The sequence below is a fragment of the Rhinoderma darwinii genome, chromosome 12, assembly GCF_050947455.1.
Source record: "Rhinoderma darwinii isolate aRhiDar2 chromosome 12, aRhiDar2.hap1, whole genome shotgun sequence".
Taxonomy (NCBI): Eukaryota; Metazoa; Chordata; class Amphibia; order Anura; family Rhinodermatidae; genus Rhinoderma; species Rhinoderma darwinii.
Window position 1 is genome coordinate 59,097,524 of NC_134698.1, and position 27,587 is coordinate 59,125,110.

At 41.8% G+C, this 27,587-nt stretch overlaps 1 protein-coding gene and 1 long non-coding RNA gene across 2 annotated transcripts in view; one reads left to right on the forward strand and one right to left on the reverse strand.

Annotated features, from left to right (window-relative positions):
* Window positions 1–2,637, reverse strand: part of LOC142664759 (uncharacterized) — a 66,724-nt gene extending 64,087 nt beyond the window's left edge. The window contains exon 1 of the long non-coding RNA XR_012851366.1: window positions 2,578–2,637. This is a non-coding gene — a long non-coding RNA (uncharacterized LOC142664759). The remainder of the gene's footprint in view (window positions 1–2,577) is intronic.
* Window positions 2,638–2,739: 102 nt separating this feature from the next.
* The window catches only part of RGS6 (regulator of G protein signaling 6), a 481,401-nt gene continuing 456,553 nt past the window's right edge, over window positions 2,740–27,587 (forward strand). Inside the window, exons 1-2 of the mRNA XM_075844496.1 lie at window positions 2,740–2,770; window positions 7,955–8,067. The gene's annotated coding sequence lies outside the window, so the exon portion shown is untranslated. The remainder of the gene's footprint in view (window positions 2,771–7,954; window positions 8,068–27,587) is intronic.

Sequence of the window (27,587 nt, forward strand, 5' to 3'; positions counted from 1 at the left end):
TCCTCAAGCGGTGTGGTTTCCAAAATGGGGTATTTTTTGGGGTGTTCCCTTTATTTTTGCATCACAAGACCTCTTCTAACCTGACATGGTGCCTGAAATATAATTTAATAAAAGGAACGCCCAAAAATCCACTAGGTGCTCCTTTGCTTCTGGGGCCTTTGTTTCAGGCCCGTAGCACACTAGGGCCACATGTGGGATATTTCTAAAAACTTCAGAATCAGTGCAATAAATATTCAGTTGTGTTTCTCTGGTAAAAACCTTCAGTATTACAGGAAAAATTGATTAAAATGGAATTTCTGCAAAAAAAAAAAAAAAGAAATTTGCTAATTTCCCTCCACTTTGCTTTAATTCCTGTGAAACGCATAAAGGGTTAAGAAACTTTCTAAATGCTGTTTTGAATACTTTAAGGGGTGCAGTTTTTAAAATGGGGTGATTTGTGGGGTTCCTAATATATAAGGCCCTCAAAGCCACTTCAGAACTGAACTGGTCCCTAAAAAAATAGGCTTTTGAAATTTTCTTGAAAATTTGAGAAATTGCTGCTAAACTTATAAGCCTTGTAACGTCCTAGAAAAATAAAAGGATGTTCAAAAAATGATGCCAATCTAAAGTAGACATATGGGAAATGTTAGCTAGTAACTATTTTGTGTGGTATAACCATCTGTATTACAAGCAGATACATTTGAATTTAGAAAATTCTAATTTTTTGCAAATTTTCTCAAAATTTTGGTGTTTTTCACACAAAAATATTGAATATATCGACCAAATTTTTTCACTAACTTAAAGTACAATATGTCACGAGAAAAAAATCTCAGAATCGCTTGGATAGGTAAAAGCATTCCCAAGTTATTACCACATATAGTAACACATGTCAGATTTAAAAAATGAGGCTGTGTCATTTGGTCCAAAAGTGGCTGGGTCCTGAAGGGGTTAAAGTAAAAGTCCAACTGGGCGTGTATTGTGTGTGTTACATCTGGGCGTGTTTACTTCTTTTAATAGCTGGGCGTTCTGACGAGAAGTATCATCCACTTCTCTTCAGAACGCCCAGCTTCTTGCAGTGCAGACACGCGTGTTCGAGAGATCACGCTGTGTCGTCACTCACTTCCTGCCCCAGGTCCTGCATCGTGTCGGACGAGCGAGGACAAATCGGCACCAGAGGCTACAGTTGATTCTGCAGCAGCATCGGCGTTTGCAGGTAAGTCGATGTAGCTACTTACCTGCAAACGCCGATGCTGCTGCAGAATCAACTGTAGCCTCTGGTGCCGATGTGGCCGACACGATGCAGGACCTGGGGCAGGAAGTGAGTGACGTCACAGCGTGATCTCTCGAGAACACGGCTGTGTCTGCACTGCCAGAAGCTGGGTGGTAACGAACAGAAGTGGATGATGCTGATTCGTCAGCATCATACACTCCCATTCCTAACGCCCAGCTAGTAAAAGAAGTAAAAACGCCCCGATGTACACACATAATACACGCCCAGTTGTACTTTAGCAAGCCTCATTTGCATAAATACAAAAATGGTCATAACTTGGCCAAAAATGCTTGTTTTTTAAAAATAAAAACGTTACTGTAATCTACATTGCAGCGCCCATCTGCTGCAATAGCAGATAGGGGTTGAAAAATCTGGTGACAGAGCCTCTTTAAGTAACTACGACCACTGTGCACTGAATATGTCGTGTGTGTGGACAGCGCCGCAGGTTCCTGGAACCACATAGTTAGGCCCCATGCACACAACCGTAGATTTCGACCGTAGATTTCGTAATTACAGACCCATTAATTTCTATGGCTGAAGGACACCTTCCCGTATATATACCATAGAAATCTTCTGTAAAAAATAGGACATGTCCTATTTTTTATATTACGGACCGTGCTCCCATACTTTATAATGGGAACACTACCCGCAAACGTAGATGGCTGTCCACGGCGGCCGTGCCCGTAATAACGGACCGTGATTACGGGTATGGTCGTGTGCCTGGGGCTTTAGATAGAAATAATCACGAATAGCCTTGTGGATATGTACCGGCAATGATAGTCTTTGCTCAATGATCCTGCCACACAGTCCATGAGTATGATATAGAAGAGCTTCTCCAGAAATAGTTTAAACGGAGGGGCGGTGGGGTGGAGCCAGGCTTGTACGCTCATATTTATGTATGGTAGGGCTACATGGCGACTTTGGCCGCGACACAGGTTGCACAACCAAAGTAAATGTGACCACTACACGTCAGTCGCAAGTAACCGAAACCTGATGGATTTTATGCGACTGTCGCATCGCGGCAACCTGCGGGTTGCAACGCGGCCTCATTCACTTGTTTCTTACCTGAAACGCAGGGCGACACAGCGATCTTTGGTCATGCGAACTGTGTCGTGGCCAAAGTCACCATGTAGCCCCGGCCTTATTCCCAATCACACATATACATGGTTATTAAGAATTCATAAATCCACAAACATTGTACACTTTAATGCTGCTATATTACAAGAACAGCCTGTGTGAACCTGGCCTAAAAATGTCCTTTATTTACTCATCTTCTTCCTTGCGCTCTGCTGTATAAAGGGCGACGGTAAATTCAGAATGATATTTACCTTTTGTTAATGAAAATCTATAGGAGATAAAGCTCAGCTCAGTAAATATGGAGAGAGGATCAGAGAAGGGAGCGGGGGGGCCTGGAAACCTGCAGGGGATGAGAAGAGAGGGGGGGGGGCTGGAAACCTGCAGGGGGTGGAGCTGTGATGCCAGTTGATGAGGTAAAGGAGGCAGAAGAGAATCACTTGTGAGGTAACAATATAAAGTCATTATACAGAGTCTGACAGGGAAACTCACTCATAATTGATGTCCAATACAGTAATTAGGGGAAACTTTATAAGATATTACTGTGGTTACATCAGGGGGAGTACCTAGAAATCATGGGGCCCGATGAGAGATTCACAAAATGGATCATTTCTGCCAGCCAGAAGATGATAGACAGACAGACAGACAGACAGACAGACAGACAGACAGACAGTCAGACAGTCAGACAGACAGAGACAGAGACAGACAGAGACAGACAGAGACAGAGACAGACAGACACAGACAGAGACAGACAGAGACAGTAAAATAACAAATATGATCACATTCACCTTTTAAAATTCCTGGCTGCTCCAGTGCCGGCTGCCACATGCTCCTGACGTATACGTTAAACGTAGTGACAGATGCCCAACAATGTCATCTGTCACACAAACTATAATGGTATCCGTTTAACGGGCAGATCCGTCATTATCTATCATGACCCTTTATATGACATATCTGTTAAAATATAGTCTATGGGTGACGGACGTTACTGTTTAACCCACCTGTCACTCATAGGCTAGGATGGTGTGCGTTTAACAGGTACGTCCTGAAAAGCTATTCAAAATCAGCGCTAAATAACGCTGTGTGAACTACCCCTTAGCGTGTATGTTGGGAACTTTACTGATGACCTCACGTTTTTATGTTTTACGTTTAGTGTGTACAACGGCCTTGGCTGGACCAAGCAAGTCCATAGCATGATCTCGATCACTGGATCACTTTATGTGTGTAACTAAAAAAGTAAAAAAAAAACAAAAGGTGGATGTTTAGAGACAGCTTCTCTGTATGATTAGTCTTTATTAAAAAATAAAGTTACACCAAACACACTGACAGGTTTACATATATCTAAAAAAAAATAAAAAAATGCCCCCCAAAGGTTTACATAGCCTTTAAAGTCAAGGGGTTTCGTGATGCAACGGAACCGGCGCTTCCGGTATTTTCTATTACTATAATACATTATTACAGTAGCAACAAATTAAAATGAGATTTTAACAAATCTCATCCACACGCTGCGTAAATACTGAGTGGAAAAACCGCTCAGAAATCGACATGCGGTGCAGAATTTTATTCCGCAGCATGTCAATTGTATTTACATAAACACTGCTTATTTGTTGCAGGTTTTCCCTATTGAATTCAATGGGAGGTAAATCCCGCAACAAATAGCAGTTGCTACGTTTTTTTGCGGCGGAATTTCAGCGATTCTGCTGCAAAAAAAACGCAACTCAGAAAGAAGAAACAAATCTTATACTTACCCAGAAGTCTGTGTGTTTTTTCCTCCAGGCGGCCTCCTGGGACGAAGTCTCATCCCATGTAACCGCTGCAGCCAATCACAGGATGCAGCGGCCTCCCGGGAAGAAACATCATTCCAGGACGCCGGCTAAACGCTGCAGTTTTCCGCAGCGGACATTCCGGGCGAAAAACGTTCAGCTGCATGTGGATCAAATTTTTGTAATCTCAGCCACTTGCCTGCAACAGTTTTCCTCCCGAACATTCAGATGACAAATCAGCAACAAATCCCCTATTTGTGTAGGGGGCCCTACTGTTATTTTCTGTAGTTAGAACTGAAACCTAGTCTTTAGAAGTCATTGATTTACATAGACTGGCGTTTCATACGCCAGTCGAAAACCAAAATACGTTGAAGTAAGACGCAATAAATTTATTAGGCAAGCAAATTTGGAGCATCCCAGCAAATCCCAGCAAGTTTTCACAGGATTCGATGTACTAAATACTATAGTTGGGAGACATGTTGATTTAAAGTATATGGTGCCCTCTAGTGTTCACTTTAGAGAAGTGTTTAAAATAGGTTCACAATTGTTCGTATTCGCACCTCCAAAACATCCACATGCTCAAAAGTCAAGAGAACATACTATTTTTTGTGTGCTTTGGTCGTTATAATAATTTATTATACTGTCCAGATATGCCATTGCAGTGAAAATCATTTTAGAAAATCATTTTTATCAAAAAGCGGCTGTAAGCTGCATGTGCTTAAAATCATGTACCAGGACCTGTGTACTGTGGTTTTGTCATTTACCATTGTATTTCGTCCATTCATAGAACCATTTCTTTAAATCGAAAAAGAAAAACAAAGAAAGAAAGAATCGTTACACAGCGTATCCACCGTGGCGGGCGTAGGGGAATTCCGGCCGAAAAACCGCACCAAATGGTGGTGCATTTTTTTCGGACGGAATGTCCGCTGCGGAAAACTGCACGTTTAAAGAAAACAAACAAAAACACATATTTACCCTCGGACGTCCTGCAGCCCGGCCTCCTGGGATGACGTTTAATCCCATGTCACCGCTGCAGCCTGTTATTGGCTGTAGCGGTCACATGGGATGAAACGTCACTCCGGGAGGCCGGCCTGAATGATGCACAGAATTCTGGGTACGTTTTTTTTTTTCGGAGTTGCGCCTTTTGCAGCGGAATCGCAGCTTTTCCGCCGCAAAAACTGCAACATCTGCTATTTGTTGCAGGTTTTACCTCCCCATTGAATTCAAAAGGATCCGTGGGAAAATAGGACATGTCCGTTCTTTTCACACATCACGTATCCCTCCATAGACTCTCTACCATGGTGGATGCATGACATCGCGTCCCGCAGCGCTGAGCACGGATGCACCTCGGATGTGGAAAACTGCAGTTTTTCACGTCCAAGATGCACAGCGCTCGTGTGAATCAGGCCTAACTGCGATCAATGCAAGACCATTTTTTCTTTACTTTTAGGCACATTACTAATGAATATACCTTAGTACTCTTGAAGAACCTATTACTCATCTGAGCATTTTGCCAATGTATACCACTTACGAAAGGCTGCAACGTATGCCCCCAAATAGGCATAAGTCACACAAAGGGACACACAAAAAAGAAATAATAGGGGAGAAAAAAAAAAGTGTATGCTTGGCAGCTCCCTTCTGGCTTATCACTGCCTGGTACATCTTGATTGATTATTTGTGTATAGGGAGAGACCTGTCAATCATAGTGAGTCAGGTGGGGAGCTGTCCAGTAGACACTTCTCCCCAAGCCTGGCACTTAACACTGGTCATTAGACAGTGTTGAAACTATGCTCTCAAAATCACTAAATAATGCTGCCCATGTCTCTTGCTGCAGCAAAATATAAAGGACTTATAGCCACACCTAAAAGAGGACCAGTCAACAGTAAGAGAGGCCGCAATTCTATTAATGATTATAACTTAAGGCCCTGTAATTTAAAGGGGTTGTATAGGATTAGAAAAACAGTGCCACACCTGTCCATGGGTTGTGCCTGGTATTGCAGGTCAGCTCCATCGGTATTGCTGAGCTGCAATACCACACACAGCCTGTGGACAGCTCTAGAAAGCGCCCATATTTTTTTAATCCTATACAACCCCTTGTTCTTGTAGACAACAGAATTAGGCTGGATTCACATTAGCGTGTGTGTTTTGCGCACGCAAAAAACGCTGCGTTTTGCGTGCGCAAAAGGCACTTAACAGCTCCGTGTGTCATGATCATATGGTGCGCGCCTGCGTGCTTTTCGCGCAGCCGCCATCATTATGACACTGTTTGGATGTTTGTAAACAGAAAAGCACGTGGTGCTTTTCTGTTTTCATTCATACTTTTCACTGCGTAATTTTCATGCACCCATTGACTTCAATGGGTGCGTGATGCGCGAAATACGCACAAAGAACGGACATGTCGTGAGTTTTACGCAGCGGACTCACGCTGCGCAAAAATCACTGACTGTCTGCACGACCCCATAGACTAATATAAGTCCGTGTGTGGCGCGTGAAAATCACGCGCATTGCACGGACGTATATCAGGTTCGTCTGAATAAGCCCTTCGGGTGAAGATTTTACGGATATAATTCTGAAGTATGTCTAACGCTGTTCTGCTGAATGCAGGTGTCATTTTGTTTGAACTTTGCACATGCTCAGTTGTAATGTTGAATGTAAAGGGTGTCAGTAGTGGCCCGCGGTGTGCAATGTATATACAGGTTATATAATAAAATAAAAATATGTACAAACATACACCTATGTCCATGCTTTCATTTCAGTCTCTCAACCATTGGCTGCAGCCAGTCAGTCACTTGACACATCATTGAGCCTGGCTTATCCTTATACCTGTCAGTAGAACATTACTTTGCAATGACCGGTCTATAGAAACAAAAATTAGAACCAAAAACCAGGTGACAGGTTCATTTTTAGCTGGCCATACACTAGTAACTTTAGACTGCCCTATGGTGAAGAACTTCTCATTAATAGATGGTCTGAAAAGGTTTCATCTTGAACAACATATACATCACGTCGAAAAATTGCTGACATTGCATAATTGATATCTGCATTGGTGGATTCAATGAATGTTGATGAGGGCACAGCAGTGAATTATATGGCTCATCTTTATACCCAACTCTCAACCGAATTATAAACTAAAATGACAAATCCTCAAACGTGGTACAAAATGCCCCATAGCTTCAGTGTTGTATTTAGGGCCACCATCATGGCAGTACCACTGGTAGTCCTGTCAGGGTACCGGACAAAAAAAGAAAGAACAGAGGCCCACGAGCTTGACAGCTCGCAGGCCCGCCCACACTGTTCACCGCTGCCGCCCAAAGTTAATTTTGAGAAAGAAGTAGGCCCCATTATATTGCAGGGCCCGTTCGCTTCTCCAAAGTAACACACACTGGACTCTTTTTCATAAGACTGACGATGGGTAGCGTCACGACGCTATGTGTGACGGCACTTAACGTTAGGACGTCGCCTGAATGTAGTAGAGGCGCCTGAAGAGAAAGCGCCCAGGCGGATGTGGAGGAAACAGGACCCGGGAATGGTAAGTACATAGGGGGTCTAGATTTTTTTTGGGGGGGGAGGATCTGCTCTGGGGTGTTCATTTATGGCTCTGATTGGGGTGTAAATTAAATTAGGGGACTGAATTTAGTGAACAGGTTGGGATTCTGAAATAATTTATGGGTCTGGCCTGGGGTCTGAATTAATGTAAGGGTCTTTTTTGGTGTGTAAATTAATTTAGGGGTCTGGTCGGGAGACTGAATTAAGAAGGTTATCTGTTTGTGGGTATAAATTAATTTTGGCGTCTGAATCAGGGGATTTTGAATTAATTTAAGGGTCTGGTCAGGGGTATGAATTCATTTTGTATTTGGTGTCTACGCAGGGGACGTGTGTGCGATGTGTTAGGAGGAGGTGAAGACTTCGTCCGGCGTGCCGTGGCGGTGGAAGATCATAGAGTCTGCAGAAGCCAGAAGCAGCAGCCCACTCTGCAACTTGGTAAGTGAATCTTCTATGTAAAAGCAGCAGCTTCATTGCAATGATTTTATTTTGTATTCATACTGTCTCTGTATCATTGTTTTTTTGGGCCGAATCAATAGCGTAGTCTACTACGCTATTGATTCCGTCGAAAAAACTGAAACCTTGCGGAACGGAGACAAAAGGGAAACTATTCGCAACGGAAGCGTTAACATTGAAATTAATGATAATGCAAACGGAAAGCTATGGTTTCCGTTCATGGGTTCCCCTGACAGAAAGGTCTGACGGAACTCCAACGCAGAGGTGAACGAAGCCTAAATTGCAATAAAAAGTATAATTTATGTAATATTTTGTCTTTTTGACACAAAAGTATACAACAACAACAAACTTCTAGCTCTAGAGATAAATTGTAAGAATTCTTGACCACTAGATGTCCTCCTGCACTTAGAGGTTAAATCCAATGCTTATATAGTTCAAAACTGTGTGGAGATCAACATGTTACATTTTAATACTATTATATGGAACGTGCGTTTTTTTTATGGCTTTTTTGAGTCCTATAGAGAAGCCTATGGGAAAAATGCCTAAAAAAACCACCAAGACAAACCTATACCCAGATGATGCTACGTAAAAAATTTAAATGCAGTTGTATATTTCATTTTGTATTTTACTATAGATGCTAATGTAACATCTGGCTGCACTAAAAAGCGCTCAAATAACGCAGTTAAAAACATTATTAAAAAAACACCATGAAAAAACGCACAAAATACTGTGTATGAATCCAGCCTGTTCGTTTTTTGGAGCCGTTTTTGGTGCGGTTTTTCCATGGACACAATGAAAAACTACTCCAAAAACAGCTCAAGAAGGGACATGCTCATTTTTACGCGCTGTTTTGTAAAGCAGCAGCGTAAAAAAAAAAACGCTCTGTCTGAAGTAAACAGTTTTTTCCATTGAATTCAATGGGCAGATGTTTGTAGGCATTTAGCTAGCATTTTTCAAGGTGTATTTCGAGGTGTTTACGCCCTAAAATACGCCTGATGGTGACATCTCCTCTGAAAAATGCAGCAATTCTGTCCACTTTCCGCAGCAGGAATGGACATGCTGCGGTCTAAAAAATACGCACGGCAGGTCAATTTCTGCTCTGAATATTTACGCATTATGTGGATGGGATTTGTTAAATTTCACCCACTTTGCTGCTACTGTATTCTGCTACGTATTTTCCATCTGCAATTTCGGATGAAAAATACGCAGCAATTGCGTTACGTGTGGACAAGCCCTCAGGGTATGTGCACACGCAAAATCAAACACCGGAAAATACAGAGCTGTTTTCAAGGGAAAACAGCTCCTGATTTTCAGACGTTTAAGCCACTTGCGTTTTCCACGGCCGTTTTTTGGAGCTGTTTTTCTATGGCTCCAAAAACGGCTCAAAAAGTGACATGAACTTGTTTTTCGCAGGCGTCTTTTTACACGCCGTTTTTTGAGGCGTAAAATAACTCTCCGTTGGAACAGAACGCCGTATTTCTCATTGAAATCGGTGGGCAGATGTTTGTAGGCGTTCTGCTTCCGTTTTTCAGACGTTTTTCGAGGCGTAAACGCCCCGAAATACGCCTGAAAACACTACGTGTGCACATACCCTCACTGTTCCAAGGTCATTATGATTGATAGCAGTGGTTAAAATTTTTATTTGCAAGTTATTAGGAGTAAAGACAGATTCCCGGGGGAATCTTTTTGTCAATTTTTAACCTTGACGTTGTGCAATTTAGAATATAGTCCCTCCCTGAAAACTTTTGCTTTATTAATGAATCCCCCCAGCTATATTTTCATAAATGGTATTCACCTTGATGGTATAAGAACTTCTTTTGAGGTCCCAGTTCACCAGATCGTATTAAGTACTAGTGGAAGTCTATTACTGAGCGTACTATTCCACTTTCCCTATGAATCCTTGATTTAAAATTATCCATACTCCTTAACCCCTTGCCGCACCGGTATTGCAGTGCTTTAAGACACCGGGACGTACCGGTGCGTCCTGGCTAAAAACGGTCACCCTGTCAAAGGACAGGGTGGCAGAACTGTGCCATCAACTGTTTAGGACAGTTGATCGGCACAGTAAGATGGCAGGGGACCAATCACAGCGGTCCCCGGCCGGCGATCGCTGTGATTGGTCAGTCACAGCAGACTGACAAATCACAGCTCCTTGAGAATGTGTATGTGTTGGAGCTGGCTCAGAAGCTGAGCTAGTGCCATTACCGCTGGGTATCGGCTGTCCGACACCCCGCTGTAACGGCCAGGACGGGAGCTAGGCTCCGATCCGACCGATTAACCCCTTAGATGCAGCGATCAAAGCAATTGCTGCATCTAAGTGGCTTCTGGCCTGTTGGCAACCCTGATGGTTGCCATGAGCGCGGGTGTTAGCTTTTTGTCACAGCTGACACCCCGCTGTAATGACCAGGACCGGAGCTAGGCTCCGATCCTGCCGATTAACCCCTTAGATGCAGCGATTGCTGAATCTAGGTGGTTAAATCGCACCCTATGCTTGCTAATGGCGAAGCCTTATAGGCTTGCTGCCAGTGAATAGCAGACAGCTGTAATAAACTGCACTATGTAGGTAGTGCAGTGTATTACAATAGCGATCAGGGCTTCACATCTTCAAGTCCACTAGTGGGACAAAAAAAAAGTTACAACAACAAGTTAACAAAAAAAAAAAAAAAAGTTTCACGTTAAAAAAAAACTTTCCATAAAAAAGTCGATTTTCATTTTTGCTGACTAATTCCAATAAGTTTAGTAAAGAAATTGTGGGGTCAAAATGCTAACTATACCCCTAGATACCTTTCTCGAGGGGTGTAGTTTCCAAAATGGGGTCACATTTGGTGGGATTCCACTGTTTTGGCACCACAAGACTTCTTCAAACCTGACTTGGTGCCTAAAATATATTCTAAAAAAGGCAGCTCCAAAATCCACTAGGTTCTCCTTTGCTTCGGAGGCCCGTGTTTCAGTCCATTAGCACACTAGGTCCACATGTGGGATATTTCTAAAAAACTGCAGAATCCGGGCAATAAATATTGAATTCACTGAAGTGATATATGAGTAAAACGTATAACTTTTATTTCATAACTCTCTGAAAACAGGGGTACAATCACCACTGTGAAAAGCCCCACCATGTGCATTAAAAACGTATTAAACAAATACTCCAAGTCCTAATTCGTTTGTGAACCCTCTCTGACTGGGTATACTTCAAAGATACCAATATGGAATCAGCGTTTCAACATTGGTGTAACAGTGGATTAGACCCTAAAACACACCGGAGCCTGCCATAACTGCACCTAAATCTCCTGATGCTTAGGTACACAACAATACCACCGTTCCCTACGCTAAGATCCCTCACTTAACCTGACCCTACGCGTTTCAATACTTATCATCAGGGGTCTGTAGCTTGGTCACTCTGGCTAGGATGCCAGCGATATTTCTTCACCAGCAGATATTCTGCTGTACAACACGGAAGCATGCACGCATAGATGTCCTCCTAACAACTTTATTCATTTCTTGTATTCAATTTTGGTGAGAAATAATACTACTATCTTGTCTACCAGTGACACGCTATCCAACCTTCTGAAATGTTATTGAATATTATTTCTAATAAAGAAAATAGAGAGTATATTAAAGAGGCTCTGTCACCACATTATAAGTTCCCTATATTGTACATGATGTGATCGGCGCTGTAAAGTAGATTACAGCAGTGTTTATTTAGAAAAAAACTATCATTTTTTACGAAGTTATGACCTATATTAGCTTTATGCTAATGAGTTTCTTAATGGACAACTGGTGGTATTTTACTTTTTGACCAAGTGGGCGTTGTGGAGAGAAGTGTATGACGCTGACCAATCAGCGTCATACACTTCTCCCCATTCATTTACACAGCATATAGCTATATACAGTGAAGGAAATAAGTATTTGATCCCTTGCTGATTTTGTAAGTTTGCCCACTGTCAAAGACATGAACAGTCTAGAATTTTTAGGCTAGGTTAATTTTACCAGTGAGAGAGAGAGATAGATTATATAAAAAAACAAAAAAAAAAAAATACAGAAAATCACATTGTCAAAATTATATATATTTATTTGCATTGTGCACAGAGAAATAAGTATTTGATCCCTTTGGCAAACAAGACTTAATACTTGGTGGCAAACCCCTTGTTGGCAAGCACAGCAGTCAGACGTTTTTTGTAGTTGATGATGAGGTTTGCACACATGTTAGATGGAATTTTGGCCCACTCCTCTTTGCAGATCATCTGTAAATCATTAAGATTTCGAGGCTGTCGCTTGGCAACTCGGATCTTCAGCTCCCTCCATAAGTTTTCGATGGGATTAAGGTCTGGAGACTGGCTAGGCCACTCCATGACCTTAATGTGCTTTTTTTGAGTCACTCCTTTGTTGCCTTGGCTGTATGTTTCAGGTCATTGTCGTGCTGGAAGACCCAGCCACGAGCCATTTTTAATGTCCTGGTGGAGGGAAGGAGGTTGTCACTCAGGATTTGACGGTACATGGCTCCATCCATTCTCCCATTGATGCGGTGAAGTAGTCCTGTGCCCTTAGCAGAGAAACACCCCCAAAACATAATGTTTCCACCTTCATGCTTGACAGTGGGGACGGTGTTCTTTGGGTCATAGGCAGCATTTCTCTTCCTCCAAACACCGCGAGTTGAGTTAATGCCAAAGAGCTCAATTTTAGTCTCATCTGACCACAGCACCTTCTCCCAATCACTCTCAGAATCATCCAGATGTTCATTTGCAAACTTCAGACGGGCCTGTACATGTGCCTTCTTGAGCAGGGGGACCTTGCGGGCACTGCAGGATTTTAATCCATTACGGCGTAATGTGTTACCAATGGTTTTCTTGGTGACTGTGGTCCCAGCTGCCTTGAGATCATTAACAAGTTCCCCCGTGTAGTTTTCGGCTGAGCTCTCACCTTCCTCAGGATCAAGGATACCCCACGAGGTGAGATTTAGCATGGAGCCCCAGATCGATGTCGATTGACAGTCATTTTGTAGGTCTTCCATTTTCTTACTATTGCACCAACAGTTGTCTCCTTCTCACCCAGCATCTTACTTATGGTTTTGTAGCCCATTACAGCCATGTGCAGGTCTATGATCTTGTCCCTGACATCTTTAGAAAGCTCTTTGGTCTTGCCCATGTTGTAGAGGTTAGAGTCAGACTGATTCATTGAGTCTGTGGACAGGAGTCTTTTATACAGGTGACCATGTAAGACAGCTGTCTTTAATGCAGGCACCAAGTTGATTTGGAGCGTGTAACTGGTCTGGAGGAGGCTGAACTCTTAATGGTTGGTAGGGGATCAAATACTTATTTCTCTGTGCACAATACAAATAAATATATATAATTTTGACAATGTGATTTTCTGTTTTTTTAAAAAAATATAATCTATCTCTCACTGGTAAAATTAATCTAGCCTAAAAATTCTAGACTGTTCATGACTTTGACAGTGGGCAAACTTACAAAATCAGCAAGGGATCAAATACTTATTTCCTTCACTGTAGCTATATCGCTATGTGCAGCCACATACACTAACGTTACTGCAGTGTCCCGACAATGAATATACATTACCTCCAGCCAGGACGTGATGTGTATTCAGAATCCTGACACTTCGCTAACACAATCCCGACACTACAGCACAGCAAGTGTAATCTCGCGAGCTTACTCTGTAAACTGACATTTCAAACGAGATTACGCTTGCTGTGCTGTAGTGTCGTGATTGTGTTAGTGAAGTGTCAAAATTCTGAATACACATCACATCCTGGCTGGAGGTAATGTATAGCCCGTATGAACATACCCTTAGAGACACACAGGACCTGCCCTTAGCCAACCAGTCAGGTCACTTCACTGACTGATTCGGATGACTGAGAACAATAAAGCTGTAATAATGTATAGAGGCTACATATAAGCTGTATCGGAAAAACTAAAGAAAATTTAAAAAAAAAAATAAAAAATAAAAAAAAAAAAAGGGAAAAATTACAAATATTTCTAAATCACATAGTGGGCTTTATTCTGATAAAATAGCATTTTCACCGCGCTGCATCAAGTTAAATAAACAGAGCAGGGAGCTGTCAAATCTCCCTGCTCTCATCTGCCAGAGTTAGCTGAGGGCTGGGGTCGACCCTGCTCGAACGTGTGAGATCGATATTAGTATCGATCTCAACCGTTTAACCCCTCAGATGCGGCGCTCAATAGCGAGCGCCGCATCTGAGTGTTTTGGAAAGAGGGAGGGAGCTCCCTCTCATCCCACCGGCACCCAGCGATAACATCGCCGAGTGTCTGTGTCTCCGATGGCAGCCGGGGGCCTAATAAAGGCCCTGAGGTCTGCCTGTAGTAAATGACTGCTAGGTCATGCCAGAGGCCTAGCAGATGCCTGTCCGTTTTAAACGGGCAGGCAGTAATACACTGCAATACAGAAGTATTGCAGTGTATTATAAAAGCAATCGGATGATCGCATATTAAAGTCCCCTAGTGGGACTAGTATAAAAGTTTTAAAAAAAAGTTGAATGAAAAGTTAATTAAAAAAAAGTGAAAAAAATAAATAAATGAAAAACCCACTTTTTCCCCTTTACAAAATGCTTTAATATTAAAAAAAACACAATAAAGAAAAAAAAATTACATGTATTTGTTATCGCCGCGTCCGTAACGACCACGACTATAAAGCTATTACATTTAACCCGCACGGTGAACGCCGTAAAAATAAAATAAGAAACAATGGAAAATTGCGGTTTTCTGTGAATCCTGACTTTAAAAAAATATGCTAACAAATAAAAAATAAATCGCATCTACTCTAAAATGGTACCAATAAAAACTACACGTTGTCCTGCAAAAAAAAAAGCCCTCATACAACTGCATCGGCGGAACAATAAAAAAAAGTTATAGCTCTTCAAACATGGAGACACAAAAACAAATTATTTAGAAAAAAAAATAAAAAATAAGTGTTTTTACTGTGTAAGTAGTAAAACATACAAAATCTATACAAATTTGGTATCTTTGCAATCGTAACAACCCGCTGAATAAAGTTGTTGTGTTGTTATTTATACCACACGGTAAACGGCGTAGATTTAGGACGCAAAAAAGTGTGGCGAAATTTCAGGTTTTCTATCCCCCCCAAAAAAAGTTAATAAAAAGTTAATTAATAAATTATATGTACCCCAAAATGGTGCTATTAAAAAATATAAAACTTGTCCCGCAAAAAACAAGACCTTATACAGCTATGTCGATGCAAAAATAAAAAAAAGTTATAGTTCTTCCAATGGGATGATGAAAAAAAACGTAAAAAATGGCTTGGTCATTAGGGCCCAGAATGCAAGCAGGGGGAAGGGGTTAAGAATTGCCCCTTAAAGAGGCTCTGTCACCAGATTTTGCAACCCCTATCTGCTATTGCAGCAGATCGGCGCTGCAATGTAGATTAGAGTAACGTTTTTATTTTTAAAAAACGAGCATTTTTGGCCAAGTTATGACCATTTTCGTATTTATGCAAATGAGGCTTGCAAAAGTACAACTGGGCGTGTTGAAAAGTAAAAGTACAACTGGGCGTGTATTATGTGCGTACATCGGGGCGTGTTTACTACTATTACTAGCTGGGCGTTGTGTATAGAAGTGTCATCCACTTCTCTTCACAACGCCCAGCTTCTGGCAGTGCAGCACTGTGACGTCACTCACAGGTCCTGCATCGTGTCGGCACCAGAGGCTACACTTGATTCTGCAGCAGCATCAGCATTTGCAGGTAAGTAGCTACATCGACTTACCTGCAAACGCCGATGCTGCTGCAGAATCATCTGTAGCCTCTGGTGCCGACACGATGCAGGACCTGTGAGTGACGTCACAGTGCTGCACTGCCAGAAGCTGGGCGTTGTGAAGAGAAGTGGATGACACTTCTATACACAACGCCCAGCTAGTAAAAGTAGTAAACACGCCCCGATGTACGCACATAATACACGCCCAGTTGTACTTTTACTTTTCAACACGCCCAGTTGTACTTTTGCAAGCCTCATTTGCATAAATACGAAAATGGTCATAACTTGGCCAAAAATGCTCGTTTTTTAAAAATAAAAACGTTACTGTAATCTACATTGCAGCGCCGATCTGCTGCAATAGCAGATAGGGGTTGCAAAATCTGGTGACAGAGCCTCTTTAAGTCAATGACAAAGTAACATGGACCAATCATTTCTGCCCATGTCACTAGTGAGGGGAAGTGTTGAATGTATCTGTATATATAGAATTGGGCTGCTGATTTTAAGCACGGTGTATCAGTAATAATAGGATGCAACGGACCTTATTTCTGAATCACCAATGCCGCCAATCCTAAGGGCTCCCAAGCATCAATATTAAAGCTGATGCTTTGTGTTACTAAGTAGTAATCAAACGGGCGCATAATAGTCACACAGAATTTTTTTTATCTGTCCTAATCTTTGCTTAGTTCATGTAACAAAGTAGATCTTAATCTTATATTTTATGGGCAAACATTGATTAGAAACAAGAAGTTAAATGCCAAAGTAAGTGTGAAGTCTATAGGTAAAAGTAAAACTAGATGCAAACATGCAGAATTTGCCTCAAGTTAGACAGTATGGCCCAAAGTTTCAATATTCATTGGATAGGTAAAGAAGTTACTACTCTTTTATATTGGAATAACAAGTTTTTAGATACTAGATGAGTAAGAGTCCTTTTACACCGGCCAATTTTTGAGATCGCTAATTGATCGGCACTCGTTTGCTGCTTTTACAAGGAGATATGATCAGTAATGTTTGGGGACAAGCTATAGGTACCACGATCGCTCGTCCCAAATCAATGCCATCATGTCGGCAGCACATCTCCCTGTTTACACAGAAAAATGTGCTGCCAACAGCAATATTTTCTGCTGCATAAACGATACGATCATCCTATGAACGCTTGTTTGCCCAATCATTAGCCCACATAAAAGGGCCTTAACTCATGTTTTGAAAGTGTAAGTTGTCACATAAGTTAGCTGGAATGGTACGTGGTTATAAATCATGATATGAATCTAAATCTAGGTCTAAATCCTATCTCACATGTTGCAAAACTCAGTTTAGTCAAATAGAGCAAATGAAAGAGAGTGTCATAGTTAGGACTCTAGACAGCAACGTGGACTCACTGTGTCACTATTAGGCATGATTTACACGAGCGTGTGCGTTTTGCGCACGCAAAAAATGCTGCGTTTTGCGTGCGCAGAAGGCACTTAACAGCTGCGTGTGTCATCAGTGTATGATGCGCGGCTGCGAGATTTTCTCGCAGCCGCCATCAATTTGACACTCCGTTTGGATTTTGTAAACAGAAAAGCACGTGGTGCTTTTCTGTTTACATTCAGAGTTTGACAACTGTTGCGCGGTTCCGTGCGACCTGCATGGTTTTCACGCACCCATTGACTTCAATGGGTGCGTGATGCGCGAACAGCGCACAAAGAAAGGACATGTCGTGAGTTTTACGCAGCGCACTTGCGCTGCGCAAAATTCACGCACTGTCTGCACTGCCCCATAGCCTAATATAGGTGCATACGACACGCGTGAAAAGCACGCGCGTATATTACGCTCGTGTAAATGATGTCTTAGTTAGGGCTTTGGGGGGGGGGGGGCAAAAAATTGTGTTATTTTCACCTCAAATCGCCACTCACAGAGGCATGGACTTTGCGAAGTATATATACCATTCTGTGTCCATGTGTCATGACTGAAAGGATGAAGCTACTTCTATTATCTAATAAAATTCAAACTAATTACTCTCACCCACAAAGCTCTCCACAGTGCTGCACCTCCTTACATCTACTCCCTCATCTCTGTCTACCAATCTACTCGGGCTCTACGTTCTGCCAACGACCTTAGATTAAAATCCTCCATAATCCGAACCTCCCACTCCCATCTCCAAGATTTTTCTCGTGCTGCACCAGTCCTCTGGAACGCGCAACCCCAGACAATCAGATTAATTCCCAATATCCACAGTTTTAAACGTGCCCTGAAAACACATCTATTTAGAGAGGCCTATAACATTCCCTAATCTGACTCCTTTCCATGGCCCTCCTTTTAGATTAGTCAGCAGAATAAGATTCCCTCACACTCCTTCTCTTCATGTCCGTCATACACGGATACTGGCTGGTGACCGGCTCATGCAGCTTTATGTCACCACTGCATGTGTGTTGTTGCGCGAATCACGTGCGTCCCACGGAAGTGCTTCCGTGTGGTGCGCGTGATGCGCGAAAAACGCACAAATATAGGACATGTCGTGAGTTTTACGCAGCGGACTCAGGCTGCGTAAAAATCACGGACTGTCTGCACGGCCCCATAGGCTAATATAGGTCCGTGCGAGGCGCGTGAAAATCACGCGCGTTGCACGGACGTATTTTACGTTCGTCTGAATAAGCTCTAACAAAGCTTTATTTACAAACAAAAGGATGTTAGAATTTTAAATTTCCCATATGAAAGGTTTTGTGGTTATATCTTTAGTCACCGAAGATTACATACATTTCAATTTACTCCGTTATTCAACTTCTAAAGAGCTCCTAATGGGGCTGACCTTTAATGGTTAATTAGACACATGATAATGACACAGTTGTTAAATAATTGATATGTTCATCTAAATATCATAGAATTTCATATCATATAGTTCTTTACCAGATCAGTCATTTAGTTTAAGAAAAATATTAACTATAAATATGTTTTGTGTACAGGTTAGTGATTTACAGTATTTTACATAGCCACACGCAACTACAGTATATTCTTCATATACTCAACATACCTTGGCATTTTATGTAATGATTTACCATTAAAGTTATGAGTAAATTCATTCTGTAATATCACTATAAATTCCTAGAAATATTCAACCCCCTTCGGGCCTTTTCATGTTTTATTGTATAAAAAAAAACCAAAACATTGAATTGTGTAAGAACAATTTTTAAACTTATTCACCAGAAATACTGTTTAATGTCAAATGGAAAACAAATCTCTACAAAAGTAAACTATTTGTAATAATTATTAAATGTAAAATCAAAAAGTATATATCTAGATTATATAATTCTAGAGAAGATAGGGCTACTAGAACATCAAATAAACATTTGACTTATTTAATGGCATCTCTAAATAAATACATAATGTACATATAATATCCAGTAGCGTAGCTAGTGGTGGGGGGGGGGGGTGTGGCCCCAGGCCCACTGACATGGTGGGGCCCAGGGCCAGTCCCTCAGCGGTGGCGTGTCCCAGATTCAAGTGTATCTGCGTCCACAGGACGCACATACAGTTGAATTCAATGCTAGAGCACCGAGCCAACGACTCCTTGCTCCAGCATTCACTGTGTAATGTCAGCTCCAACTGTGAGCGGCGCGATGTAGTGACGTCATCGCGCCTGTCTGGGCAGAGCCACACACTGCACAGAGCGGAGGAGCAGAGGAATCTCATCCACTCGTCGTGGGAAAGGGGATAGGTAAATATTTTTTTTTATTTTTTTTTTATTAGGCACTATACTGTGTGGTGGCAGCTAAGGGGGCATTATACTGGGTATGTGGGGCTGTAATAGGAAAGTTTACTCTATTTAGGCAGCTTTGAAGGCATTATACTGTATGGGGCAGCTATAGGGGCATTATACTGTATGGGGGCAGTTATAGGAGCATTATACTGCATGGGGGCAGTTATTAGGGCATTATACTGTGTGGGAGCCACTAAGGGGTCATTATACTGTGTGAGGGCCACTAAGGGTCATTATACTGTGTGAGGGCCACTAAGGGGTCATACTGTGTGAGGGCCACTAAGGGGTCATTATACTGTGTGAGGGCCACTAAGGGGTCATTATACTGTGTGAGGGCCACTAAGGGGTCATTATACTATGTAGGGCAGCTATGGGAGCATTATTGTGTGGGGGCAACCATAGGGGCATTATCCTGTGTGGGAGCAGCTATAGGGGCATTATACTAGACAACGCTAAGGGGTCCCTAAAGTGTGTGGGGGCCCACTGGGTTGGGGCCCACTCTGAAGTGCTTCGGCCCCCCTTTGATATCAGAGGCGTAGCTAGGGGGTTTAGCAAATGCTGCCACTCATAAACCACATAAAACCACAATACAGTGCAAAAATACACCCTTCTTACAGGGACCACATAGTACTGTCATACTGAACACATAGCATGCTAGGCGGCATGAATAGATAATTTTAATATCCAAAATGGTCTAGGTGGGGTTTATGACTCAATGGTAACATCTCTGGGCGTCTCGAGTGGTGTATAGGGGTTAATGCATTGTACAGTATGTGATCAGATTGTATCCAGCGTCCTGTTATAGCTTTTTCTAGAATATGTATGGCACAAATTATAGCTCATTTTATGGTGGGGTAGGTATTCAGGTTACTTTAATGTTTTGTTTTTTTTGCTGCATCATCAGCTTGCTCCAGGGCAATTGCCCGATTTTCCTGCCCTTATGCTGGCCATGTCCCCTTCAAATTGATATTCATAAGAGGCACATATGGCAGTAATTACAGCCTTGAGTCTGTGTGGATTAGAGAGAGCACATTTTTAGCCTTTAAATTTGTCCTGTGTGTATGTTTTGCACATTATTTTAAACAATATGAAGTAAAAGTTATATTTTATAAAGCTCTATCATTATTCCAGTGATTCTTTACTAATTCTAAATAGAGTATTTATGCTATAAAAAACCTTTGGTGGAAGGAATAAAAATACCACCTGACATCTATTCATCATAAGGTAATCATCTGTATCTCCAGCTCATTGCTAATACCCTCAAATCCCTAGGGCTGGATGACCTCCCCGACAAAATAGCAGTTTCTGCATGGTCAGACACCCATCTAGTTCATTGACGCCAGGTAAAGAGATCAGTAGGCCACACCTCCACTCATATGTAGAATTCTAAAGAACGCTTACTCCAAATCCCCCCCCCCCTTCATTATTACACACCGCATGTATTCCTTCTCCTCTATCCCATCACCCTCCTGTTCCATCTGTCTTATGATAATCCCTCCATGGCTTCCATACCTTCAAAAACAGTGCCCTTGAGAAAGAATGCCAGCCCACAAGCTCTTCCATCGAATGTAGTTGATGAACTTTGGACCACCACATATCTATGGATGGAGGGTGACATATAGATTTTTAAATTGCATTAGGGACATATTTTTTTATACTTAAAAACGAGGTTCTTAGCACACATTTTGATGAAATTGTGTGAGCCCACCTGCCACAACAAGGTGACCTCATAATGATGGGTCCCTGCACTTAACATTATATCTGTACAACAGTAGACTCCCCTGTCTCATGTGCCTAGGCCTATAAAATTTACTCAGGGTAGGTAGGAACCAGCTATATTCTGCTTTAATTAAAAAGGAATCTGTCACCAGGTTTATGCTGACCTATCTAAAGGCTGCATAAAGTAGTGTCAGAGACCCGGATTCAAATGCTACATAACGGACTTTCCACTGGTCGCTGATTGACAGCTTTGTCCTCATACTGTGCATGGGAAGAAAGTGGCCATTCAGCGGCGGGTGGGTAGGGCCAGACACAGTTCATAAATATTGAGGACTCCTGAGCGTGAGCTCATCATTGAGAGGTCTCCCGGCTCAGCTGGCGCTCAGGAGATGAACACAAATTTTATGACAACAATGGAACATTAGAAAGGTAAGTTATACACTGCTGGAATCGGGGTCTCTGGCACCACATTATCCTGTACCCAGATAGGGCAGCATAAACCTGGTGACAGATCTCTTTAAAAAAAAATGGTCTTGGACAAATGGAAGTTTACAACCAAGATGGAGGCAGTCATCCCCCCCCCCCCTCAGTACAAGGAGGAGGTACTGACTAACTTTGTCTTTTGCAAAGTTAAAAATAAATCAGCAAGTGGGAATTGGCAGCAAGATATGTGCAAACTTCGAAAATATGGATCATTTTAAGTTGTAAATCCTACCTAACCTGGAGTTTATTTTTTAGGCCGAGGCTTAAGAGAGAGGTGAATTTCCTGTTGTACAAATATAATATTTAGTGTATAATCCCATTGGCGCTAAGAACCTCACTTTTAGTATAGCAAATATGACAGTGAAGCAATTTTAAATAATCCATATTTTCAATGTTTTAATCTTTGTGTTTGTTTCACGTTGGTGTAGGTTCCTTGCCCTGCTCGATCAATGGTTTCCTTCTGTTCCGAACACATGATGGAGATGCATTGGGGCTCAGGGCACCAGGACACATACTGTTTATGGTGGACATGACCCATGGTAAATTCCTTTTGGCCATTGTGCTATGAAGAATTAACAATATTACATACCTCTCTATTCCTTCCTTGCTGGAATCAGTGCTTCCCACCCTGCATAAATCTGTCGCCTCATCTTATTTTAACTCCCTGGCGAGGCACCTCATCCACATGACTAAGATTGCTATGCCATTGGGAAAGAATGGTCATCCAACCCTGGACAAATAGTAATTGGATTTAGCCTTAATACATTGAATGGAGGAACATGGGTTTAACAAATGGTACATGCACACTTGGTGGGAATGGAAATGCTTTACTGACTCTCATACAAGGGACCATTTTTATTCTCTCCTCAGAGCTCTTAGCACTTTTCTGTAATCTAATAAAAAAAAAAATATATGGAGCTAAAGAGTGAATAGAACAGTTGATCTGCAAGTCAGTAGCTAGAACATATTTCAGGACCATGGACAGTGGCTAAACATTTTTATTGTCAGAAAACGATCTATTGTATTCATAAATATAAAAATTATAATTTAAAGTGTCACTACGTAAAATCCTAAAATATTCCAGTATTCACTTGACACAGAACATGCTCATAACACTCTTGTATTAGTTAATTAATGGTGTTACCTATCTTCACAGCTCCAAGAAGAACCTGTCACATTCATGCTGTCTTATCGGAGGGTACAATGAGTTAGTGACATGGCCAGTGATCTTAGGGTGATAAGTGTTTTAACTAAGCACTGCAATATTTTAAATATATTAGGACATAAAACTTGGCTTTGGGAGGGGTGTCCGATGGGCAGATACCCTCTGCCTTCCCCTACCCTGCCCCCCATGGCTGGATATACTGTACATGGATAGAGAGATAAATTTGTCTTGCTACAGTTGTATTGTTATAGCATGAAAGTTGCATGTAGTTGCTACATAATGTACTCTTATGGACTGCAACTGTTACGCGACCACATTTTTTGTAGCCCCAACCACAGATTTCCATTGTAGCACATGTTCAGACGACTCCTTTACATTTTATCTACTTATCAAAGGCATGTTTTAGTTAAGGGCCTTTTAAAACGTCCGATATTCGGCCGCTGCAACGAGACATAGTTGATCGGCGCTCGTTTGTTCCTGTCACAGGAGCTATGGATGGGGACCAGTGGTCGTTACACCGATCGCTCGTTACTTCGATCACTCGTCCCCATACCTTATCATCACGTCGGCAGCGCGGAGATGTGCTGCCGACAATGATAATCTTTTACTTTTTAAAAACGATATGACCAGTTGATCGCTGCCCTGTTTACACAGGGCAATTATCGTGAACGTGCGTTCTATGAACGTTTGTCTGCCCAATAATCGGCCAGTGTAGAAGGGCCTTGAGGCTCTGTTCATACTTCCATTCAATCTTTTCTGCCAGGTTTCTGTTGCTCTTTGATGACAAATTGTGTAGCATGCTGCGCTATTCTATCCAGTAAAAAACAAAACTAAAATAAAAGACAACCACTGTATTGTTCAGAAGTTTAGCATGGACAAACTGCTCTTTCGTGAAGCTTTGTTCTTTGTGTAAATTTTGCCCACAGGGTGGGGGGGGGGTTTGTTCTGTAAAGGGAAGCTATGTACGTGAAGAACTTAGGATTGTGTCTCATGCTTTACTATTGTTATCGCTGAATCATTGCGGCCCCTTCAATCAGCTGATCAGTGGTGGGCCAGGAATCAGCCCCCAGCAATCTGGGATAGGTCATCAATATCCAAGTCTTACAAAACCCCTTTAAACCCCCGCTGGTCCAGCGCCGAAGTTCCCGTGGTGGCCAGCTAGTCTTTGTTTACAAGACTTTAAATGTGGCACAGTCATAGGATGAAACTTTGTTACAAGCCAGTGTATGAAACTTCTGCACAACTAGATCTGCCCAGATCAACTGGAAATTATATTGTTGTGAGGTGAAAGTGTCTAGGAGTAAAGGCCCTTTTACACTGAGCGATCAGGCAGACAAGCGTTCATAGAAAGCTCGATCCTGATAATTGCCCTGTATAAAACAGGGCAGCAATAAGCAAACGCTCGATCATCTGCTGATCGTATCGTTTTAAAAAAGGGAAATATCGTTGTCTGCAGCGCCTCTCCCAGGGAGATGCGCTGCCGACATGATAACGTATGGGGACGTGCGATCGGAGTATAGACCGTTCATTCCCATACATAGCTCCAAGTGACTGAAGCAAATGAGCGCCGATCAACAAAGTCTCGGATATCGGCAGGTGTAAAAGGCTCTTAAGGCTTTATTCAACCGGCATACGCTACAGGCTGAAAAATATGAGGTTGATTAAAGGAAAACAACCTCTAAAATCCAGGCTAAATTTTGCAAGTGTATTTGAAGCATATTTTTGTGGCAAATTTTTAGAGTGTTTGTTTTAAACGTCAAATAAAAAAAAAAAAAAAAAAGGAAAGTCTTCAATGGGAAAAATCAGCTAGTATAACACTTCACTTTTTTACAAAGTGTATTTAAGCGGAGGTTTTTTGTTTATTTATCGGCGTAAAAATACGCCTCGTATGAACTACACAGGGTATTTCCCAATGAAGTCAATAGGAACTGGTTGGCAGGCCTATTTCAAGTGTATTTCGGTGCGTAATATGAGTATGTCATGCACCCAAAAAAAAAACCACCTTAAAATATGCCATGTGAACATAGGGTACCCACACATATAGCAGATTTGTTGCAGATTTTCCACAGCAAAATCCGCACCTGTTACATTAAGATTTTGCTGAGAATTTCACCCTTTCTACACTGAAAAGTGTGACGTTCGCAGTAAACGCCCAGAACAGAATGAGCATGCGCCAGGATTGCAAACCAAGACGGAAAATCCGCTACATGTGCATGGGGTCTAATAAGAGCTTAGCCACCAAGCGGTAGACCACTCAAACTCACAGAGCGGAGTGCTGAAGTGTGTGGCACTTAAAAATTGCCTATCCTCTTTTGCATTGCTTGCTATAGTTTCAATAAAGTCTCTGGAAAGGACATCAGCACATGAACTGTGCATCAGGAGCTTCACGAAAGAAGATTGCAGGGTTGTGCCGCTGCATGCAAAGCGAACATCATCATGCACAATGCCAAGCACCGGCAGGAGTGGTGTATAATAGGTGGTCACTAGACTCTGGAGCAGTGGAAATGTGTTGACTGGAGTGGTAAATCACATTTCACTATCTGGCATTTTGGTCGACTAATCTGGGTTTGGCGAATGCCAGGAGAACACTACATACAAGAATGCATAGTGCTTACTGTAAAATTTGGTGGAGAAGATATGTTCTGTGGATGTTTTTTAGGGTTTGGGCTTTGCCTCTTATTTCCCATAAAGGGTAATGTTTATGCTACAGAGAGAATGTGCATTAAAAAAACACATTTTAGCCACGTGTATGCTGCCATCTTTGTGGAAACAGTTTAGGGAAGGCTATTTCCTGTTCCAGCATGACTGCCCCTATGGACAAACTTAGGTCAATAAAGACATGGTTTTACGAGTTTGATGTGAAGGAACCCAAGTGCCCTGCACAGAGCCCTGACCTCGCCCCCATCTAACACCTTTGGGATGATTTAAAACGTTGATTGCGAGCCAAACAAACATTCTGTTCCAACATCAATGTCTGACCTCTTAAATACTATTTTGGCCGAATGGGCACAAATTCCCATAGACACACTCAAAAAGATTTTGGAAAGCCTATGCAGAAGAGCGTCGGATATTATGGCCCCATAAGGGGCCATATCTACGCCCATTGTTTTGGAATGGGATGTTCAACAAGCTTATATATGTGCGATGGTCATGCGTCCACATACTTTTTGCCATATAGTGTACACAAGGCCACTTAAGGTCATACTGTATGATTGTGCATGTGTAAAGAAACCAACTGTCCGTAGGGTAAGGCCACGAATTGTGGCACTGTTCCAGCTGCAATCCACGTTTAGCGCGGCTCTCAAATAACCTGTTAATGGCTGCGAGTTGTTGCAGGTAAACGTCCCTTTATCTGCAAAATTGTGCGCCCATTAATTGATACACCCTTTATGGCCACAAGATTTTGCAAGTAAAGGACTGTTTTACCCGCAACACGCGGCCATTAACAGGTCAGTGCCACTCTGTGTGGCGTTACCCATACAGTTTTAGTCTCGGAGATCTCACTGGGTGGGAACCATACATAATTTTCAGGGCTGAAATGGACAAGAACAATTTTAAAATACAAGAGAACGCGATTTGGGACATAAGGACTCATGCACACGACATATCACAGTTGTGTGCATGACGCCTAGCATAAAAAAAATTACACGGTTTGTCAAGAAACATATGTTTAATTATTTATCAGGGTAGACTTCAGGTTCTGAAATGTTCTGCTAACACTACATTAAGACGTTTTTGTCACTATATAGCCTTTTCTAAAAGAAATCCAAATAGTCCAGAAGAAGATATCTGCAAAGCTAAAATGCTGTAATCGTCATTGTTTTGTGCGATTATATTTACATGTGACAAAAATAAATATGGCTTGAAAAGACCAGACAAACTATGGTCAAACTAAGAGAACACAAAATGTGCAGGTTATAAAAAGTGCTTTCATAGATAGATATGCCTCACAGGCACATACATTTCTGCACCTATATATAATATATTGTGTTGCAAATAGGGTTGTATAAAAATGAAACCTGCACGTCACCATCACATCAACAATCACCATAATCCCCCCCCCCCTTATGTGACCGCTCTAATCTTCAACCTCCAGCACACTGATCCCGATGATCCATCCCCTCTGCATACTAACACCAGTGTAATCCCTCTACTCTCTAAAGATTTTCAAATATAAATCCACTCTGTTCCATGTGCCCCAATAAATTATAATACCAACAGGTGTAGTTAAAAGATAAACGTGCTCAAATAACATCAGTGCAAGTAGTGATGTCTGCAGTAAGATTTACGTGTACTCTGTCATCAGTGTAGTGTAAATGTCATCAGTGCTAATGACTTGTTTACAGTGTGGGTGCAGTGCATGTGAGTAAGATCGAACGCCTTGTAAGTTTCAGGTTGTGCAGTAATGGCTTAGGCTGGATTCACAGGTAGCGTTTTGCTGCGTTTCTCTGAGTTTTACGTGACTTTTTATGGTGCGATCAGATGTTACATGAAAGTCTATATTCAATTATAAAATGCACTAGATACAACCATGTTTTGATTTGCAGTCGATGGCGTTCTATTCAAAACACAGCATGATCTAAATGTAGCTTCTTTCCTAGCGTTTTTTTCCATAAGCTATTATATAGGATTTCGAAAACTCCATAAAAAAAATGCATGTGCAA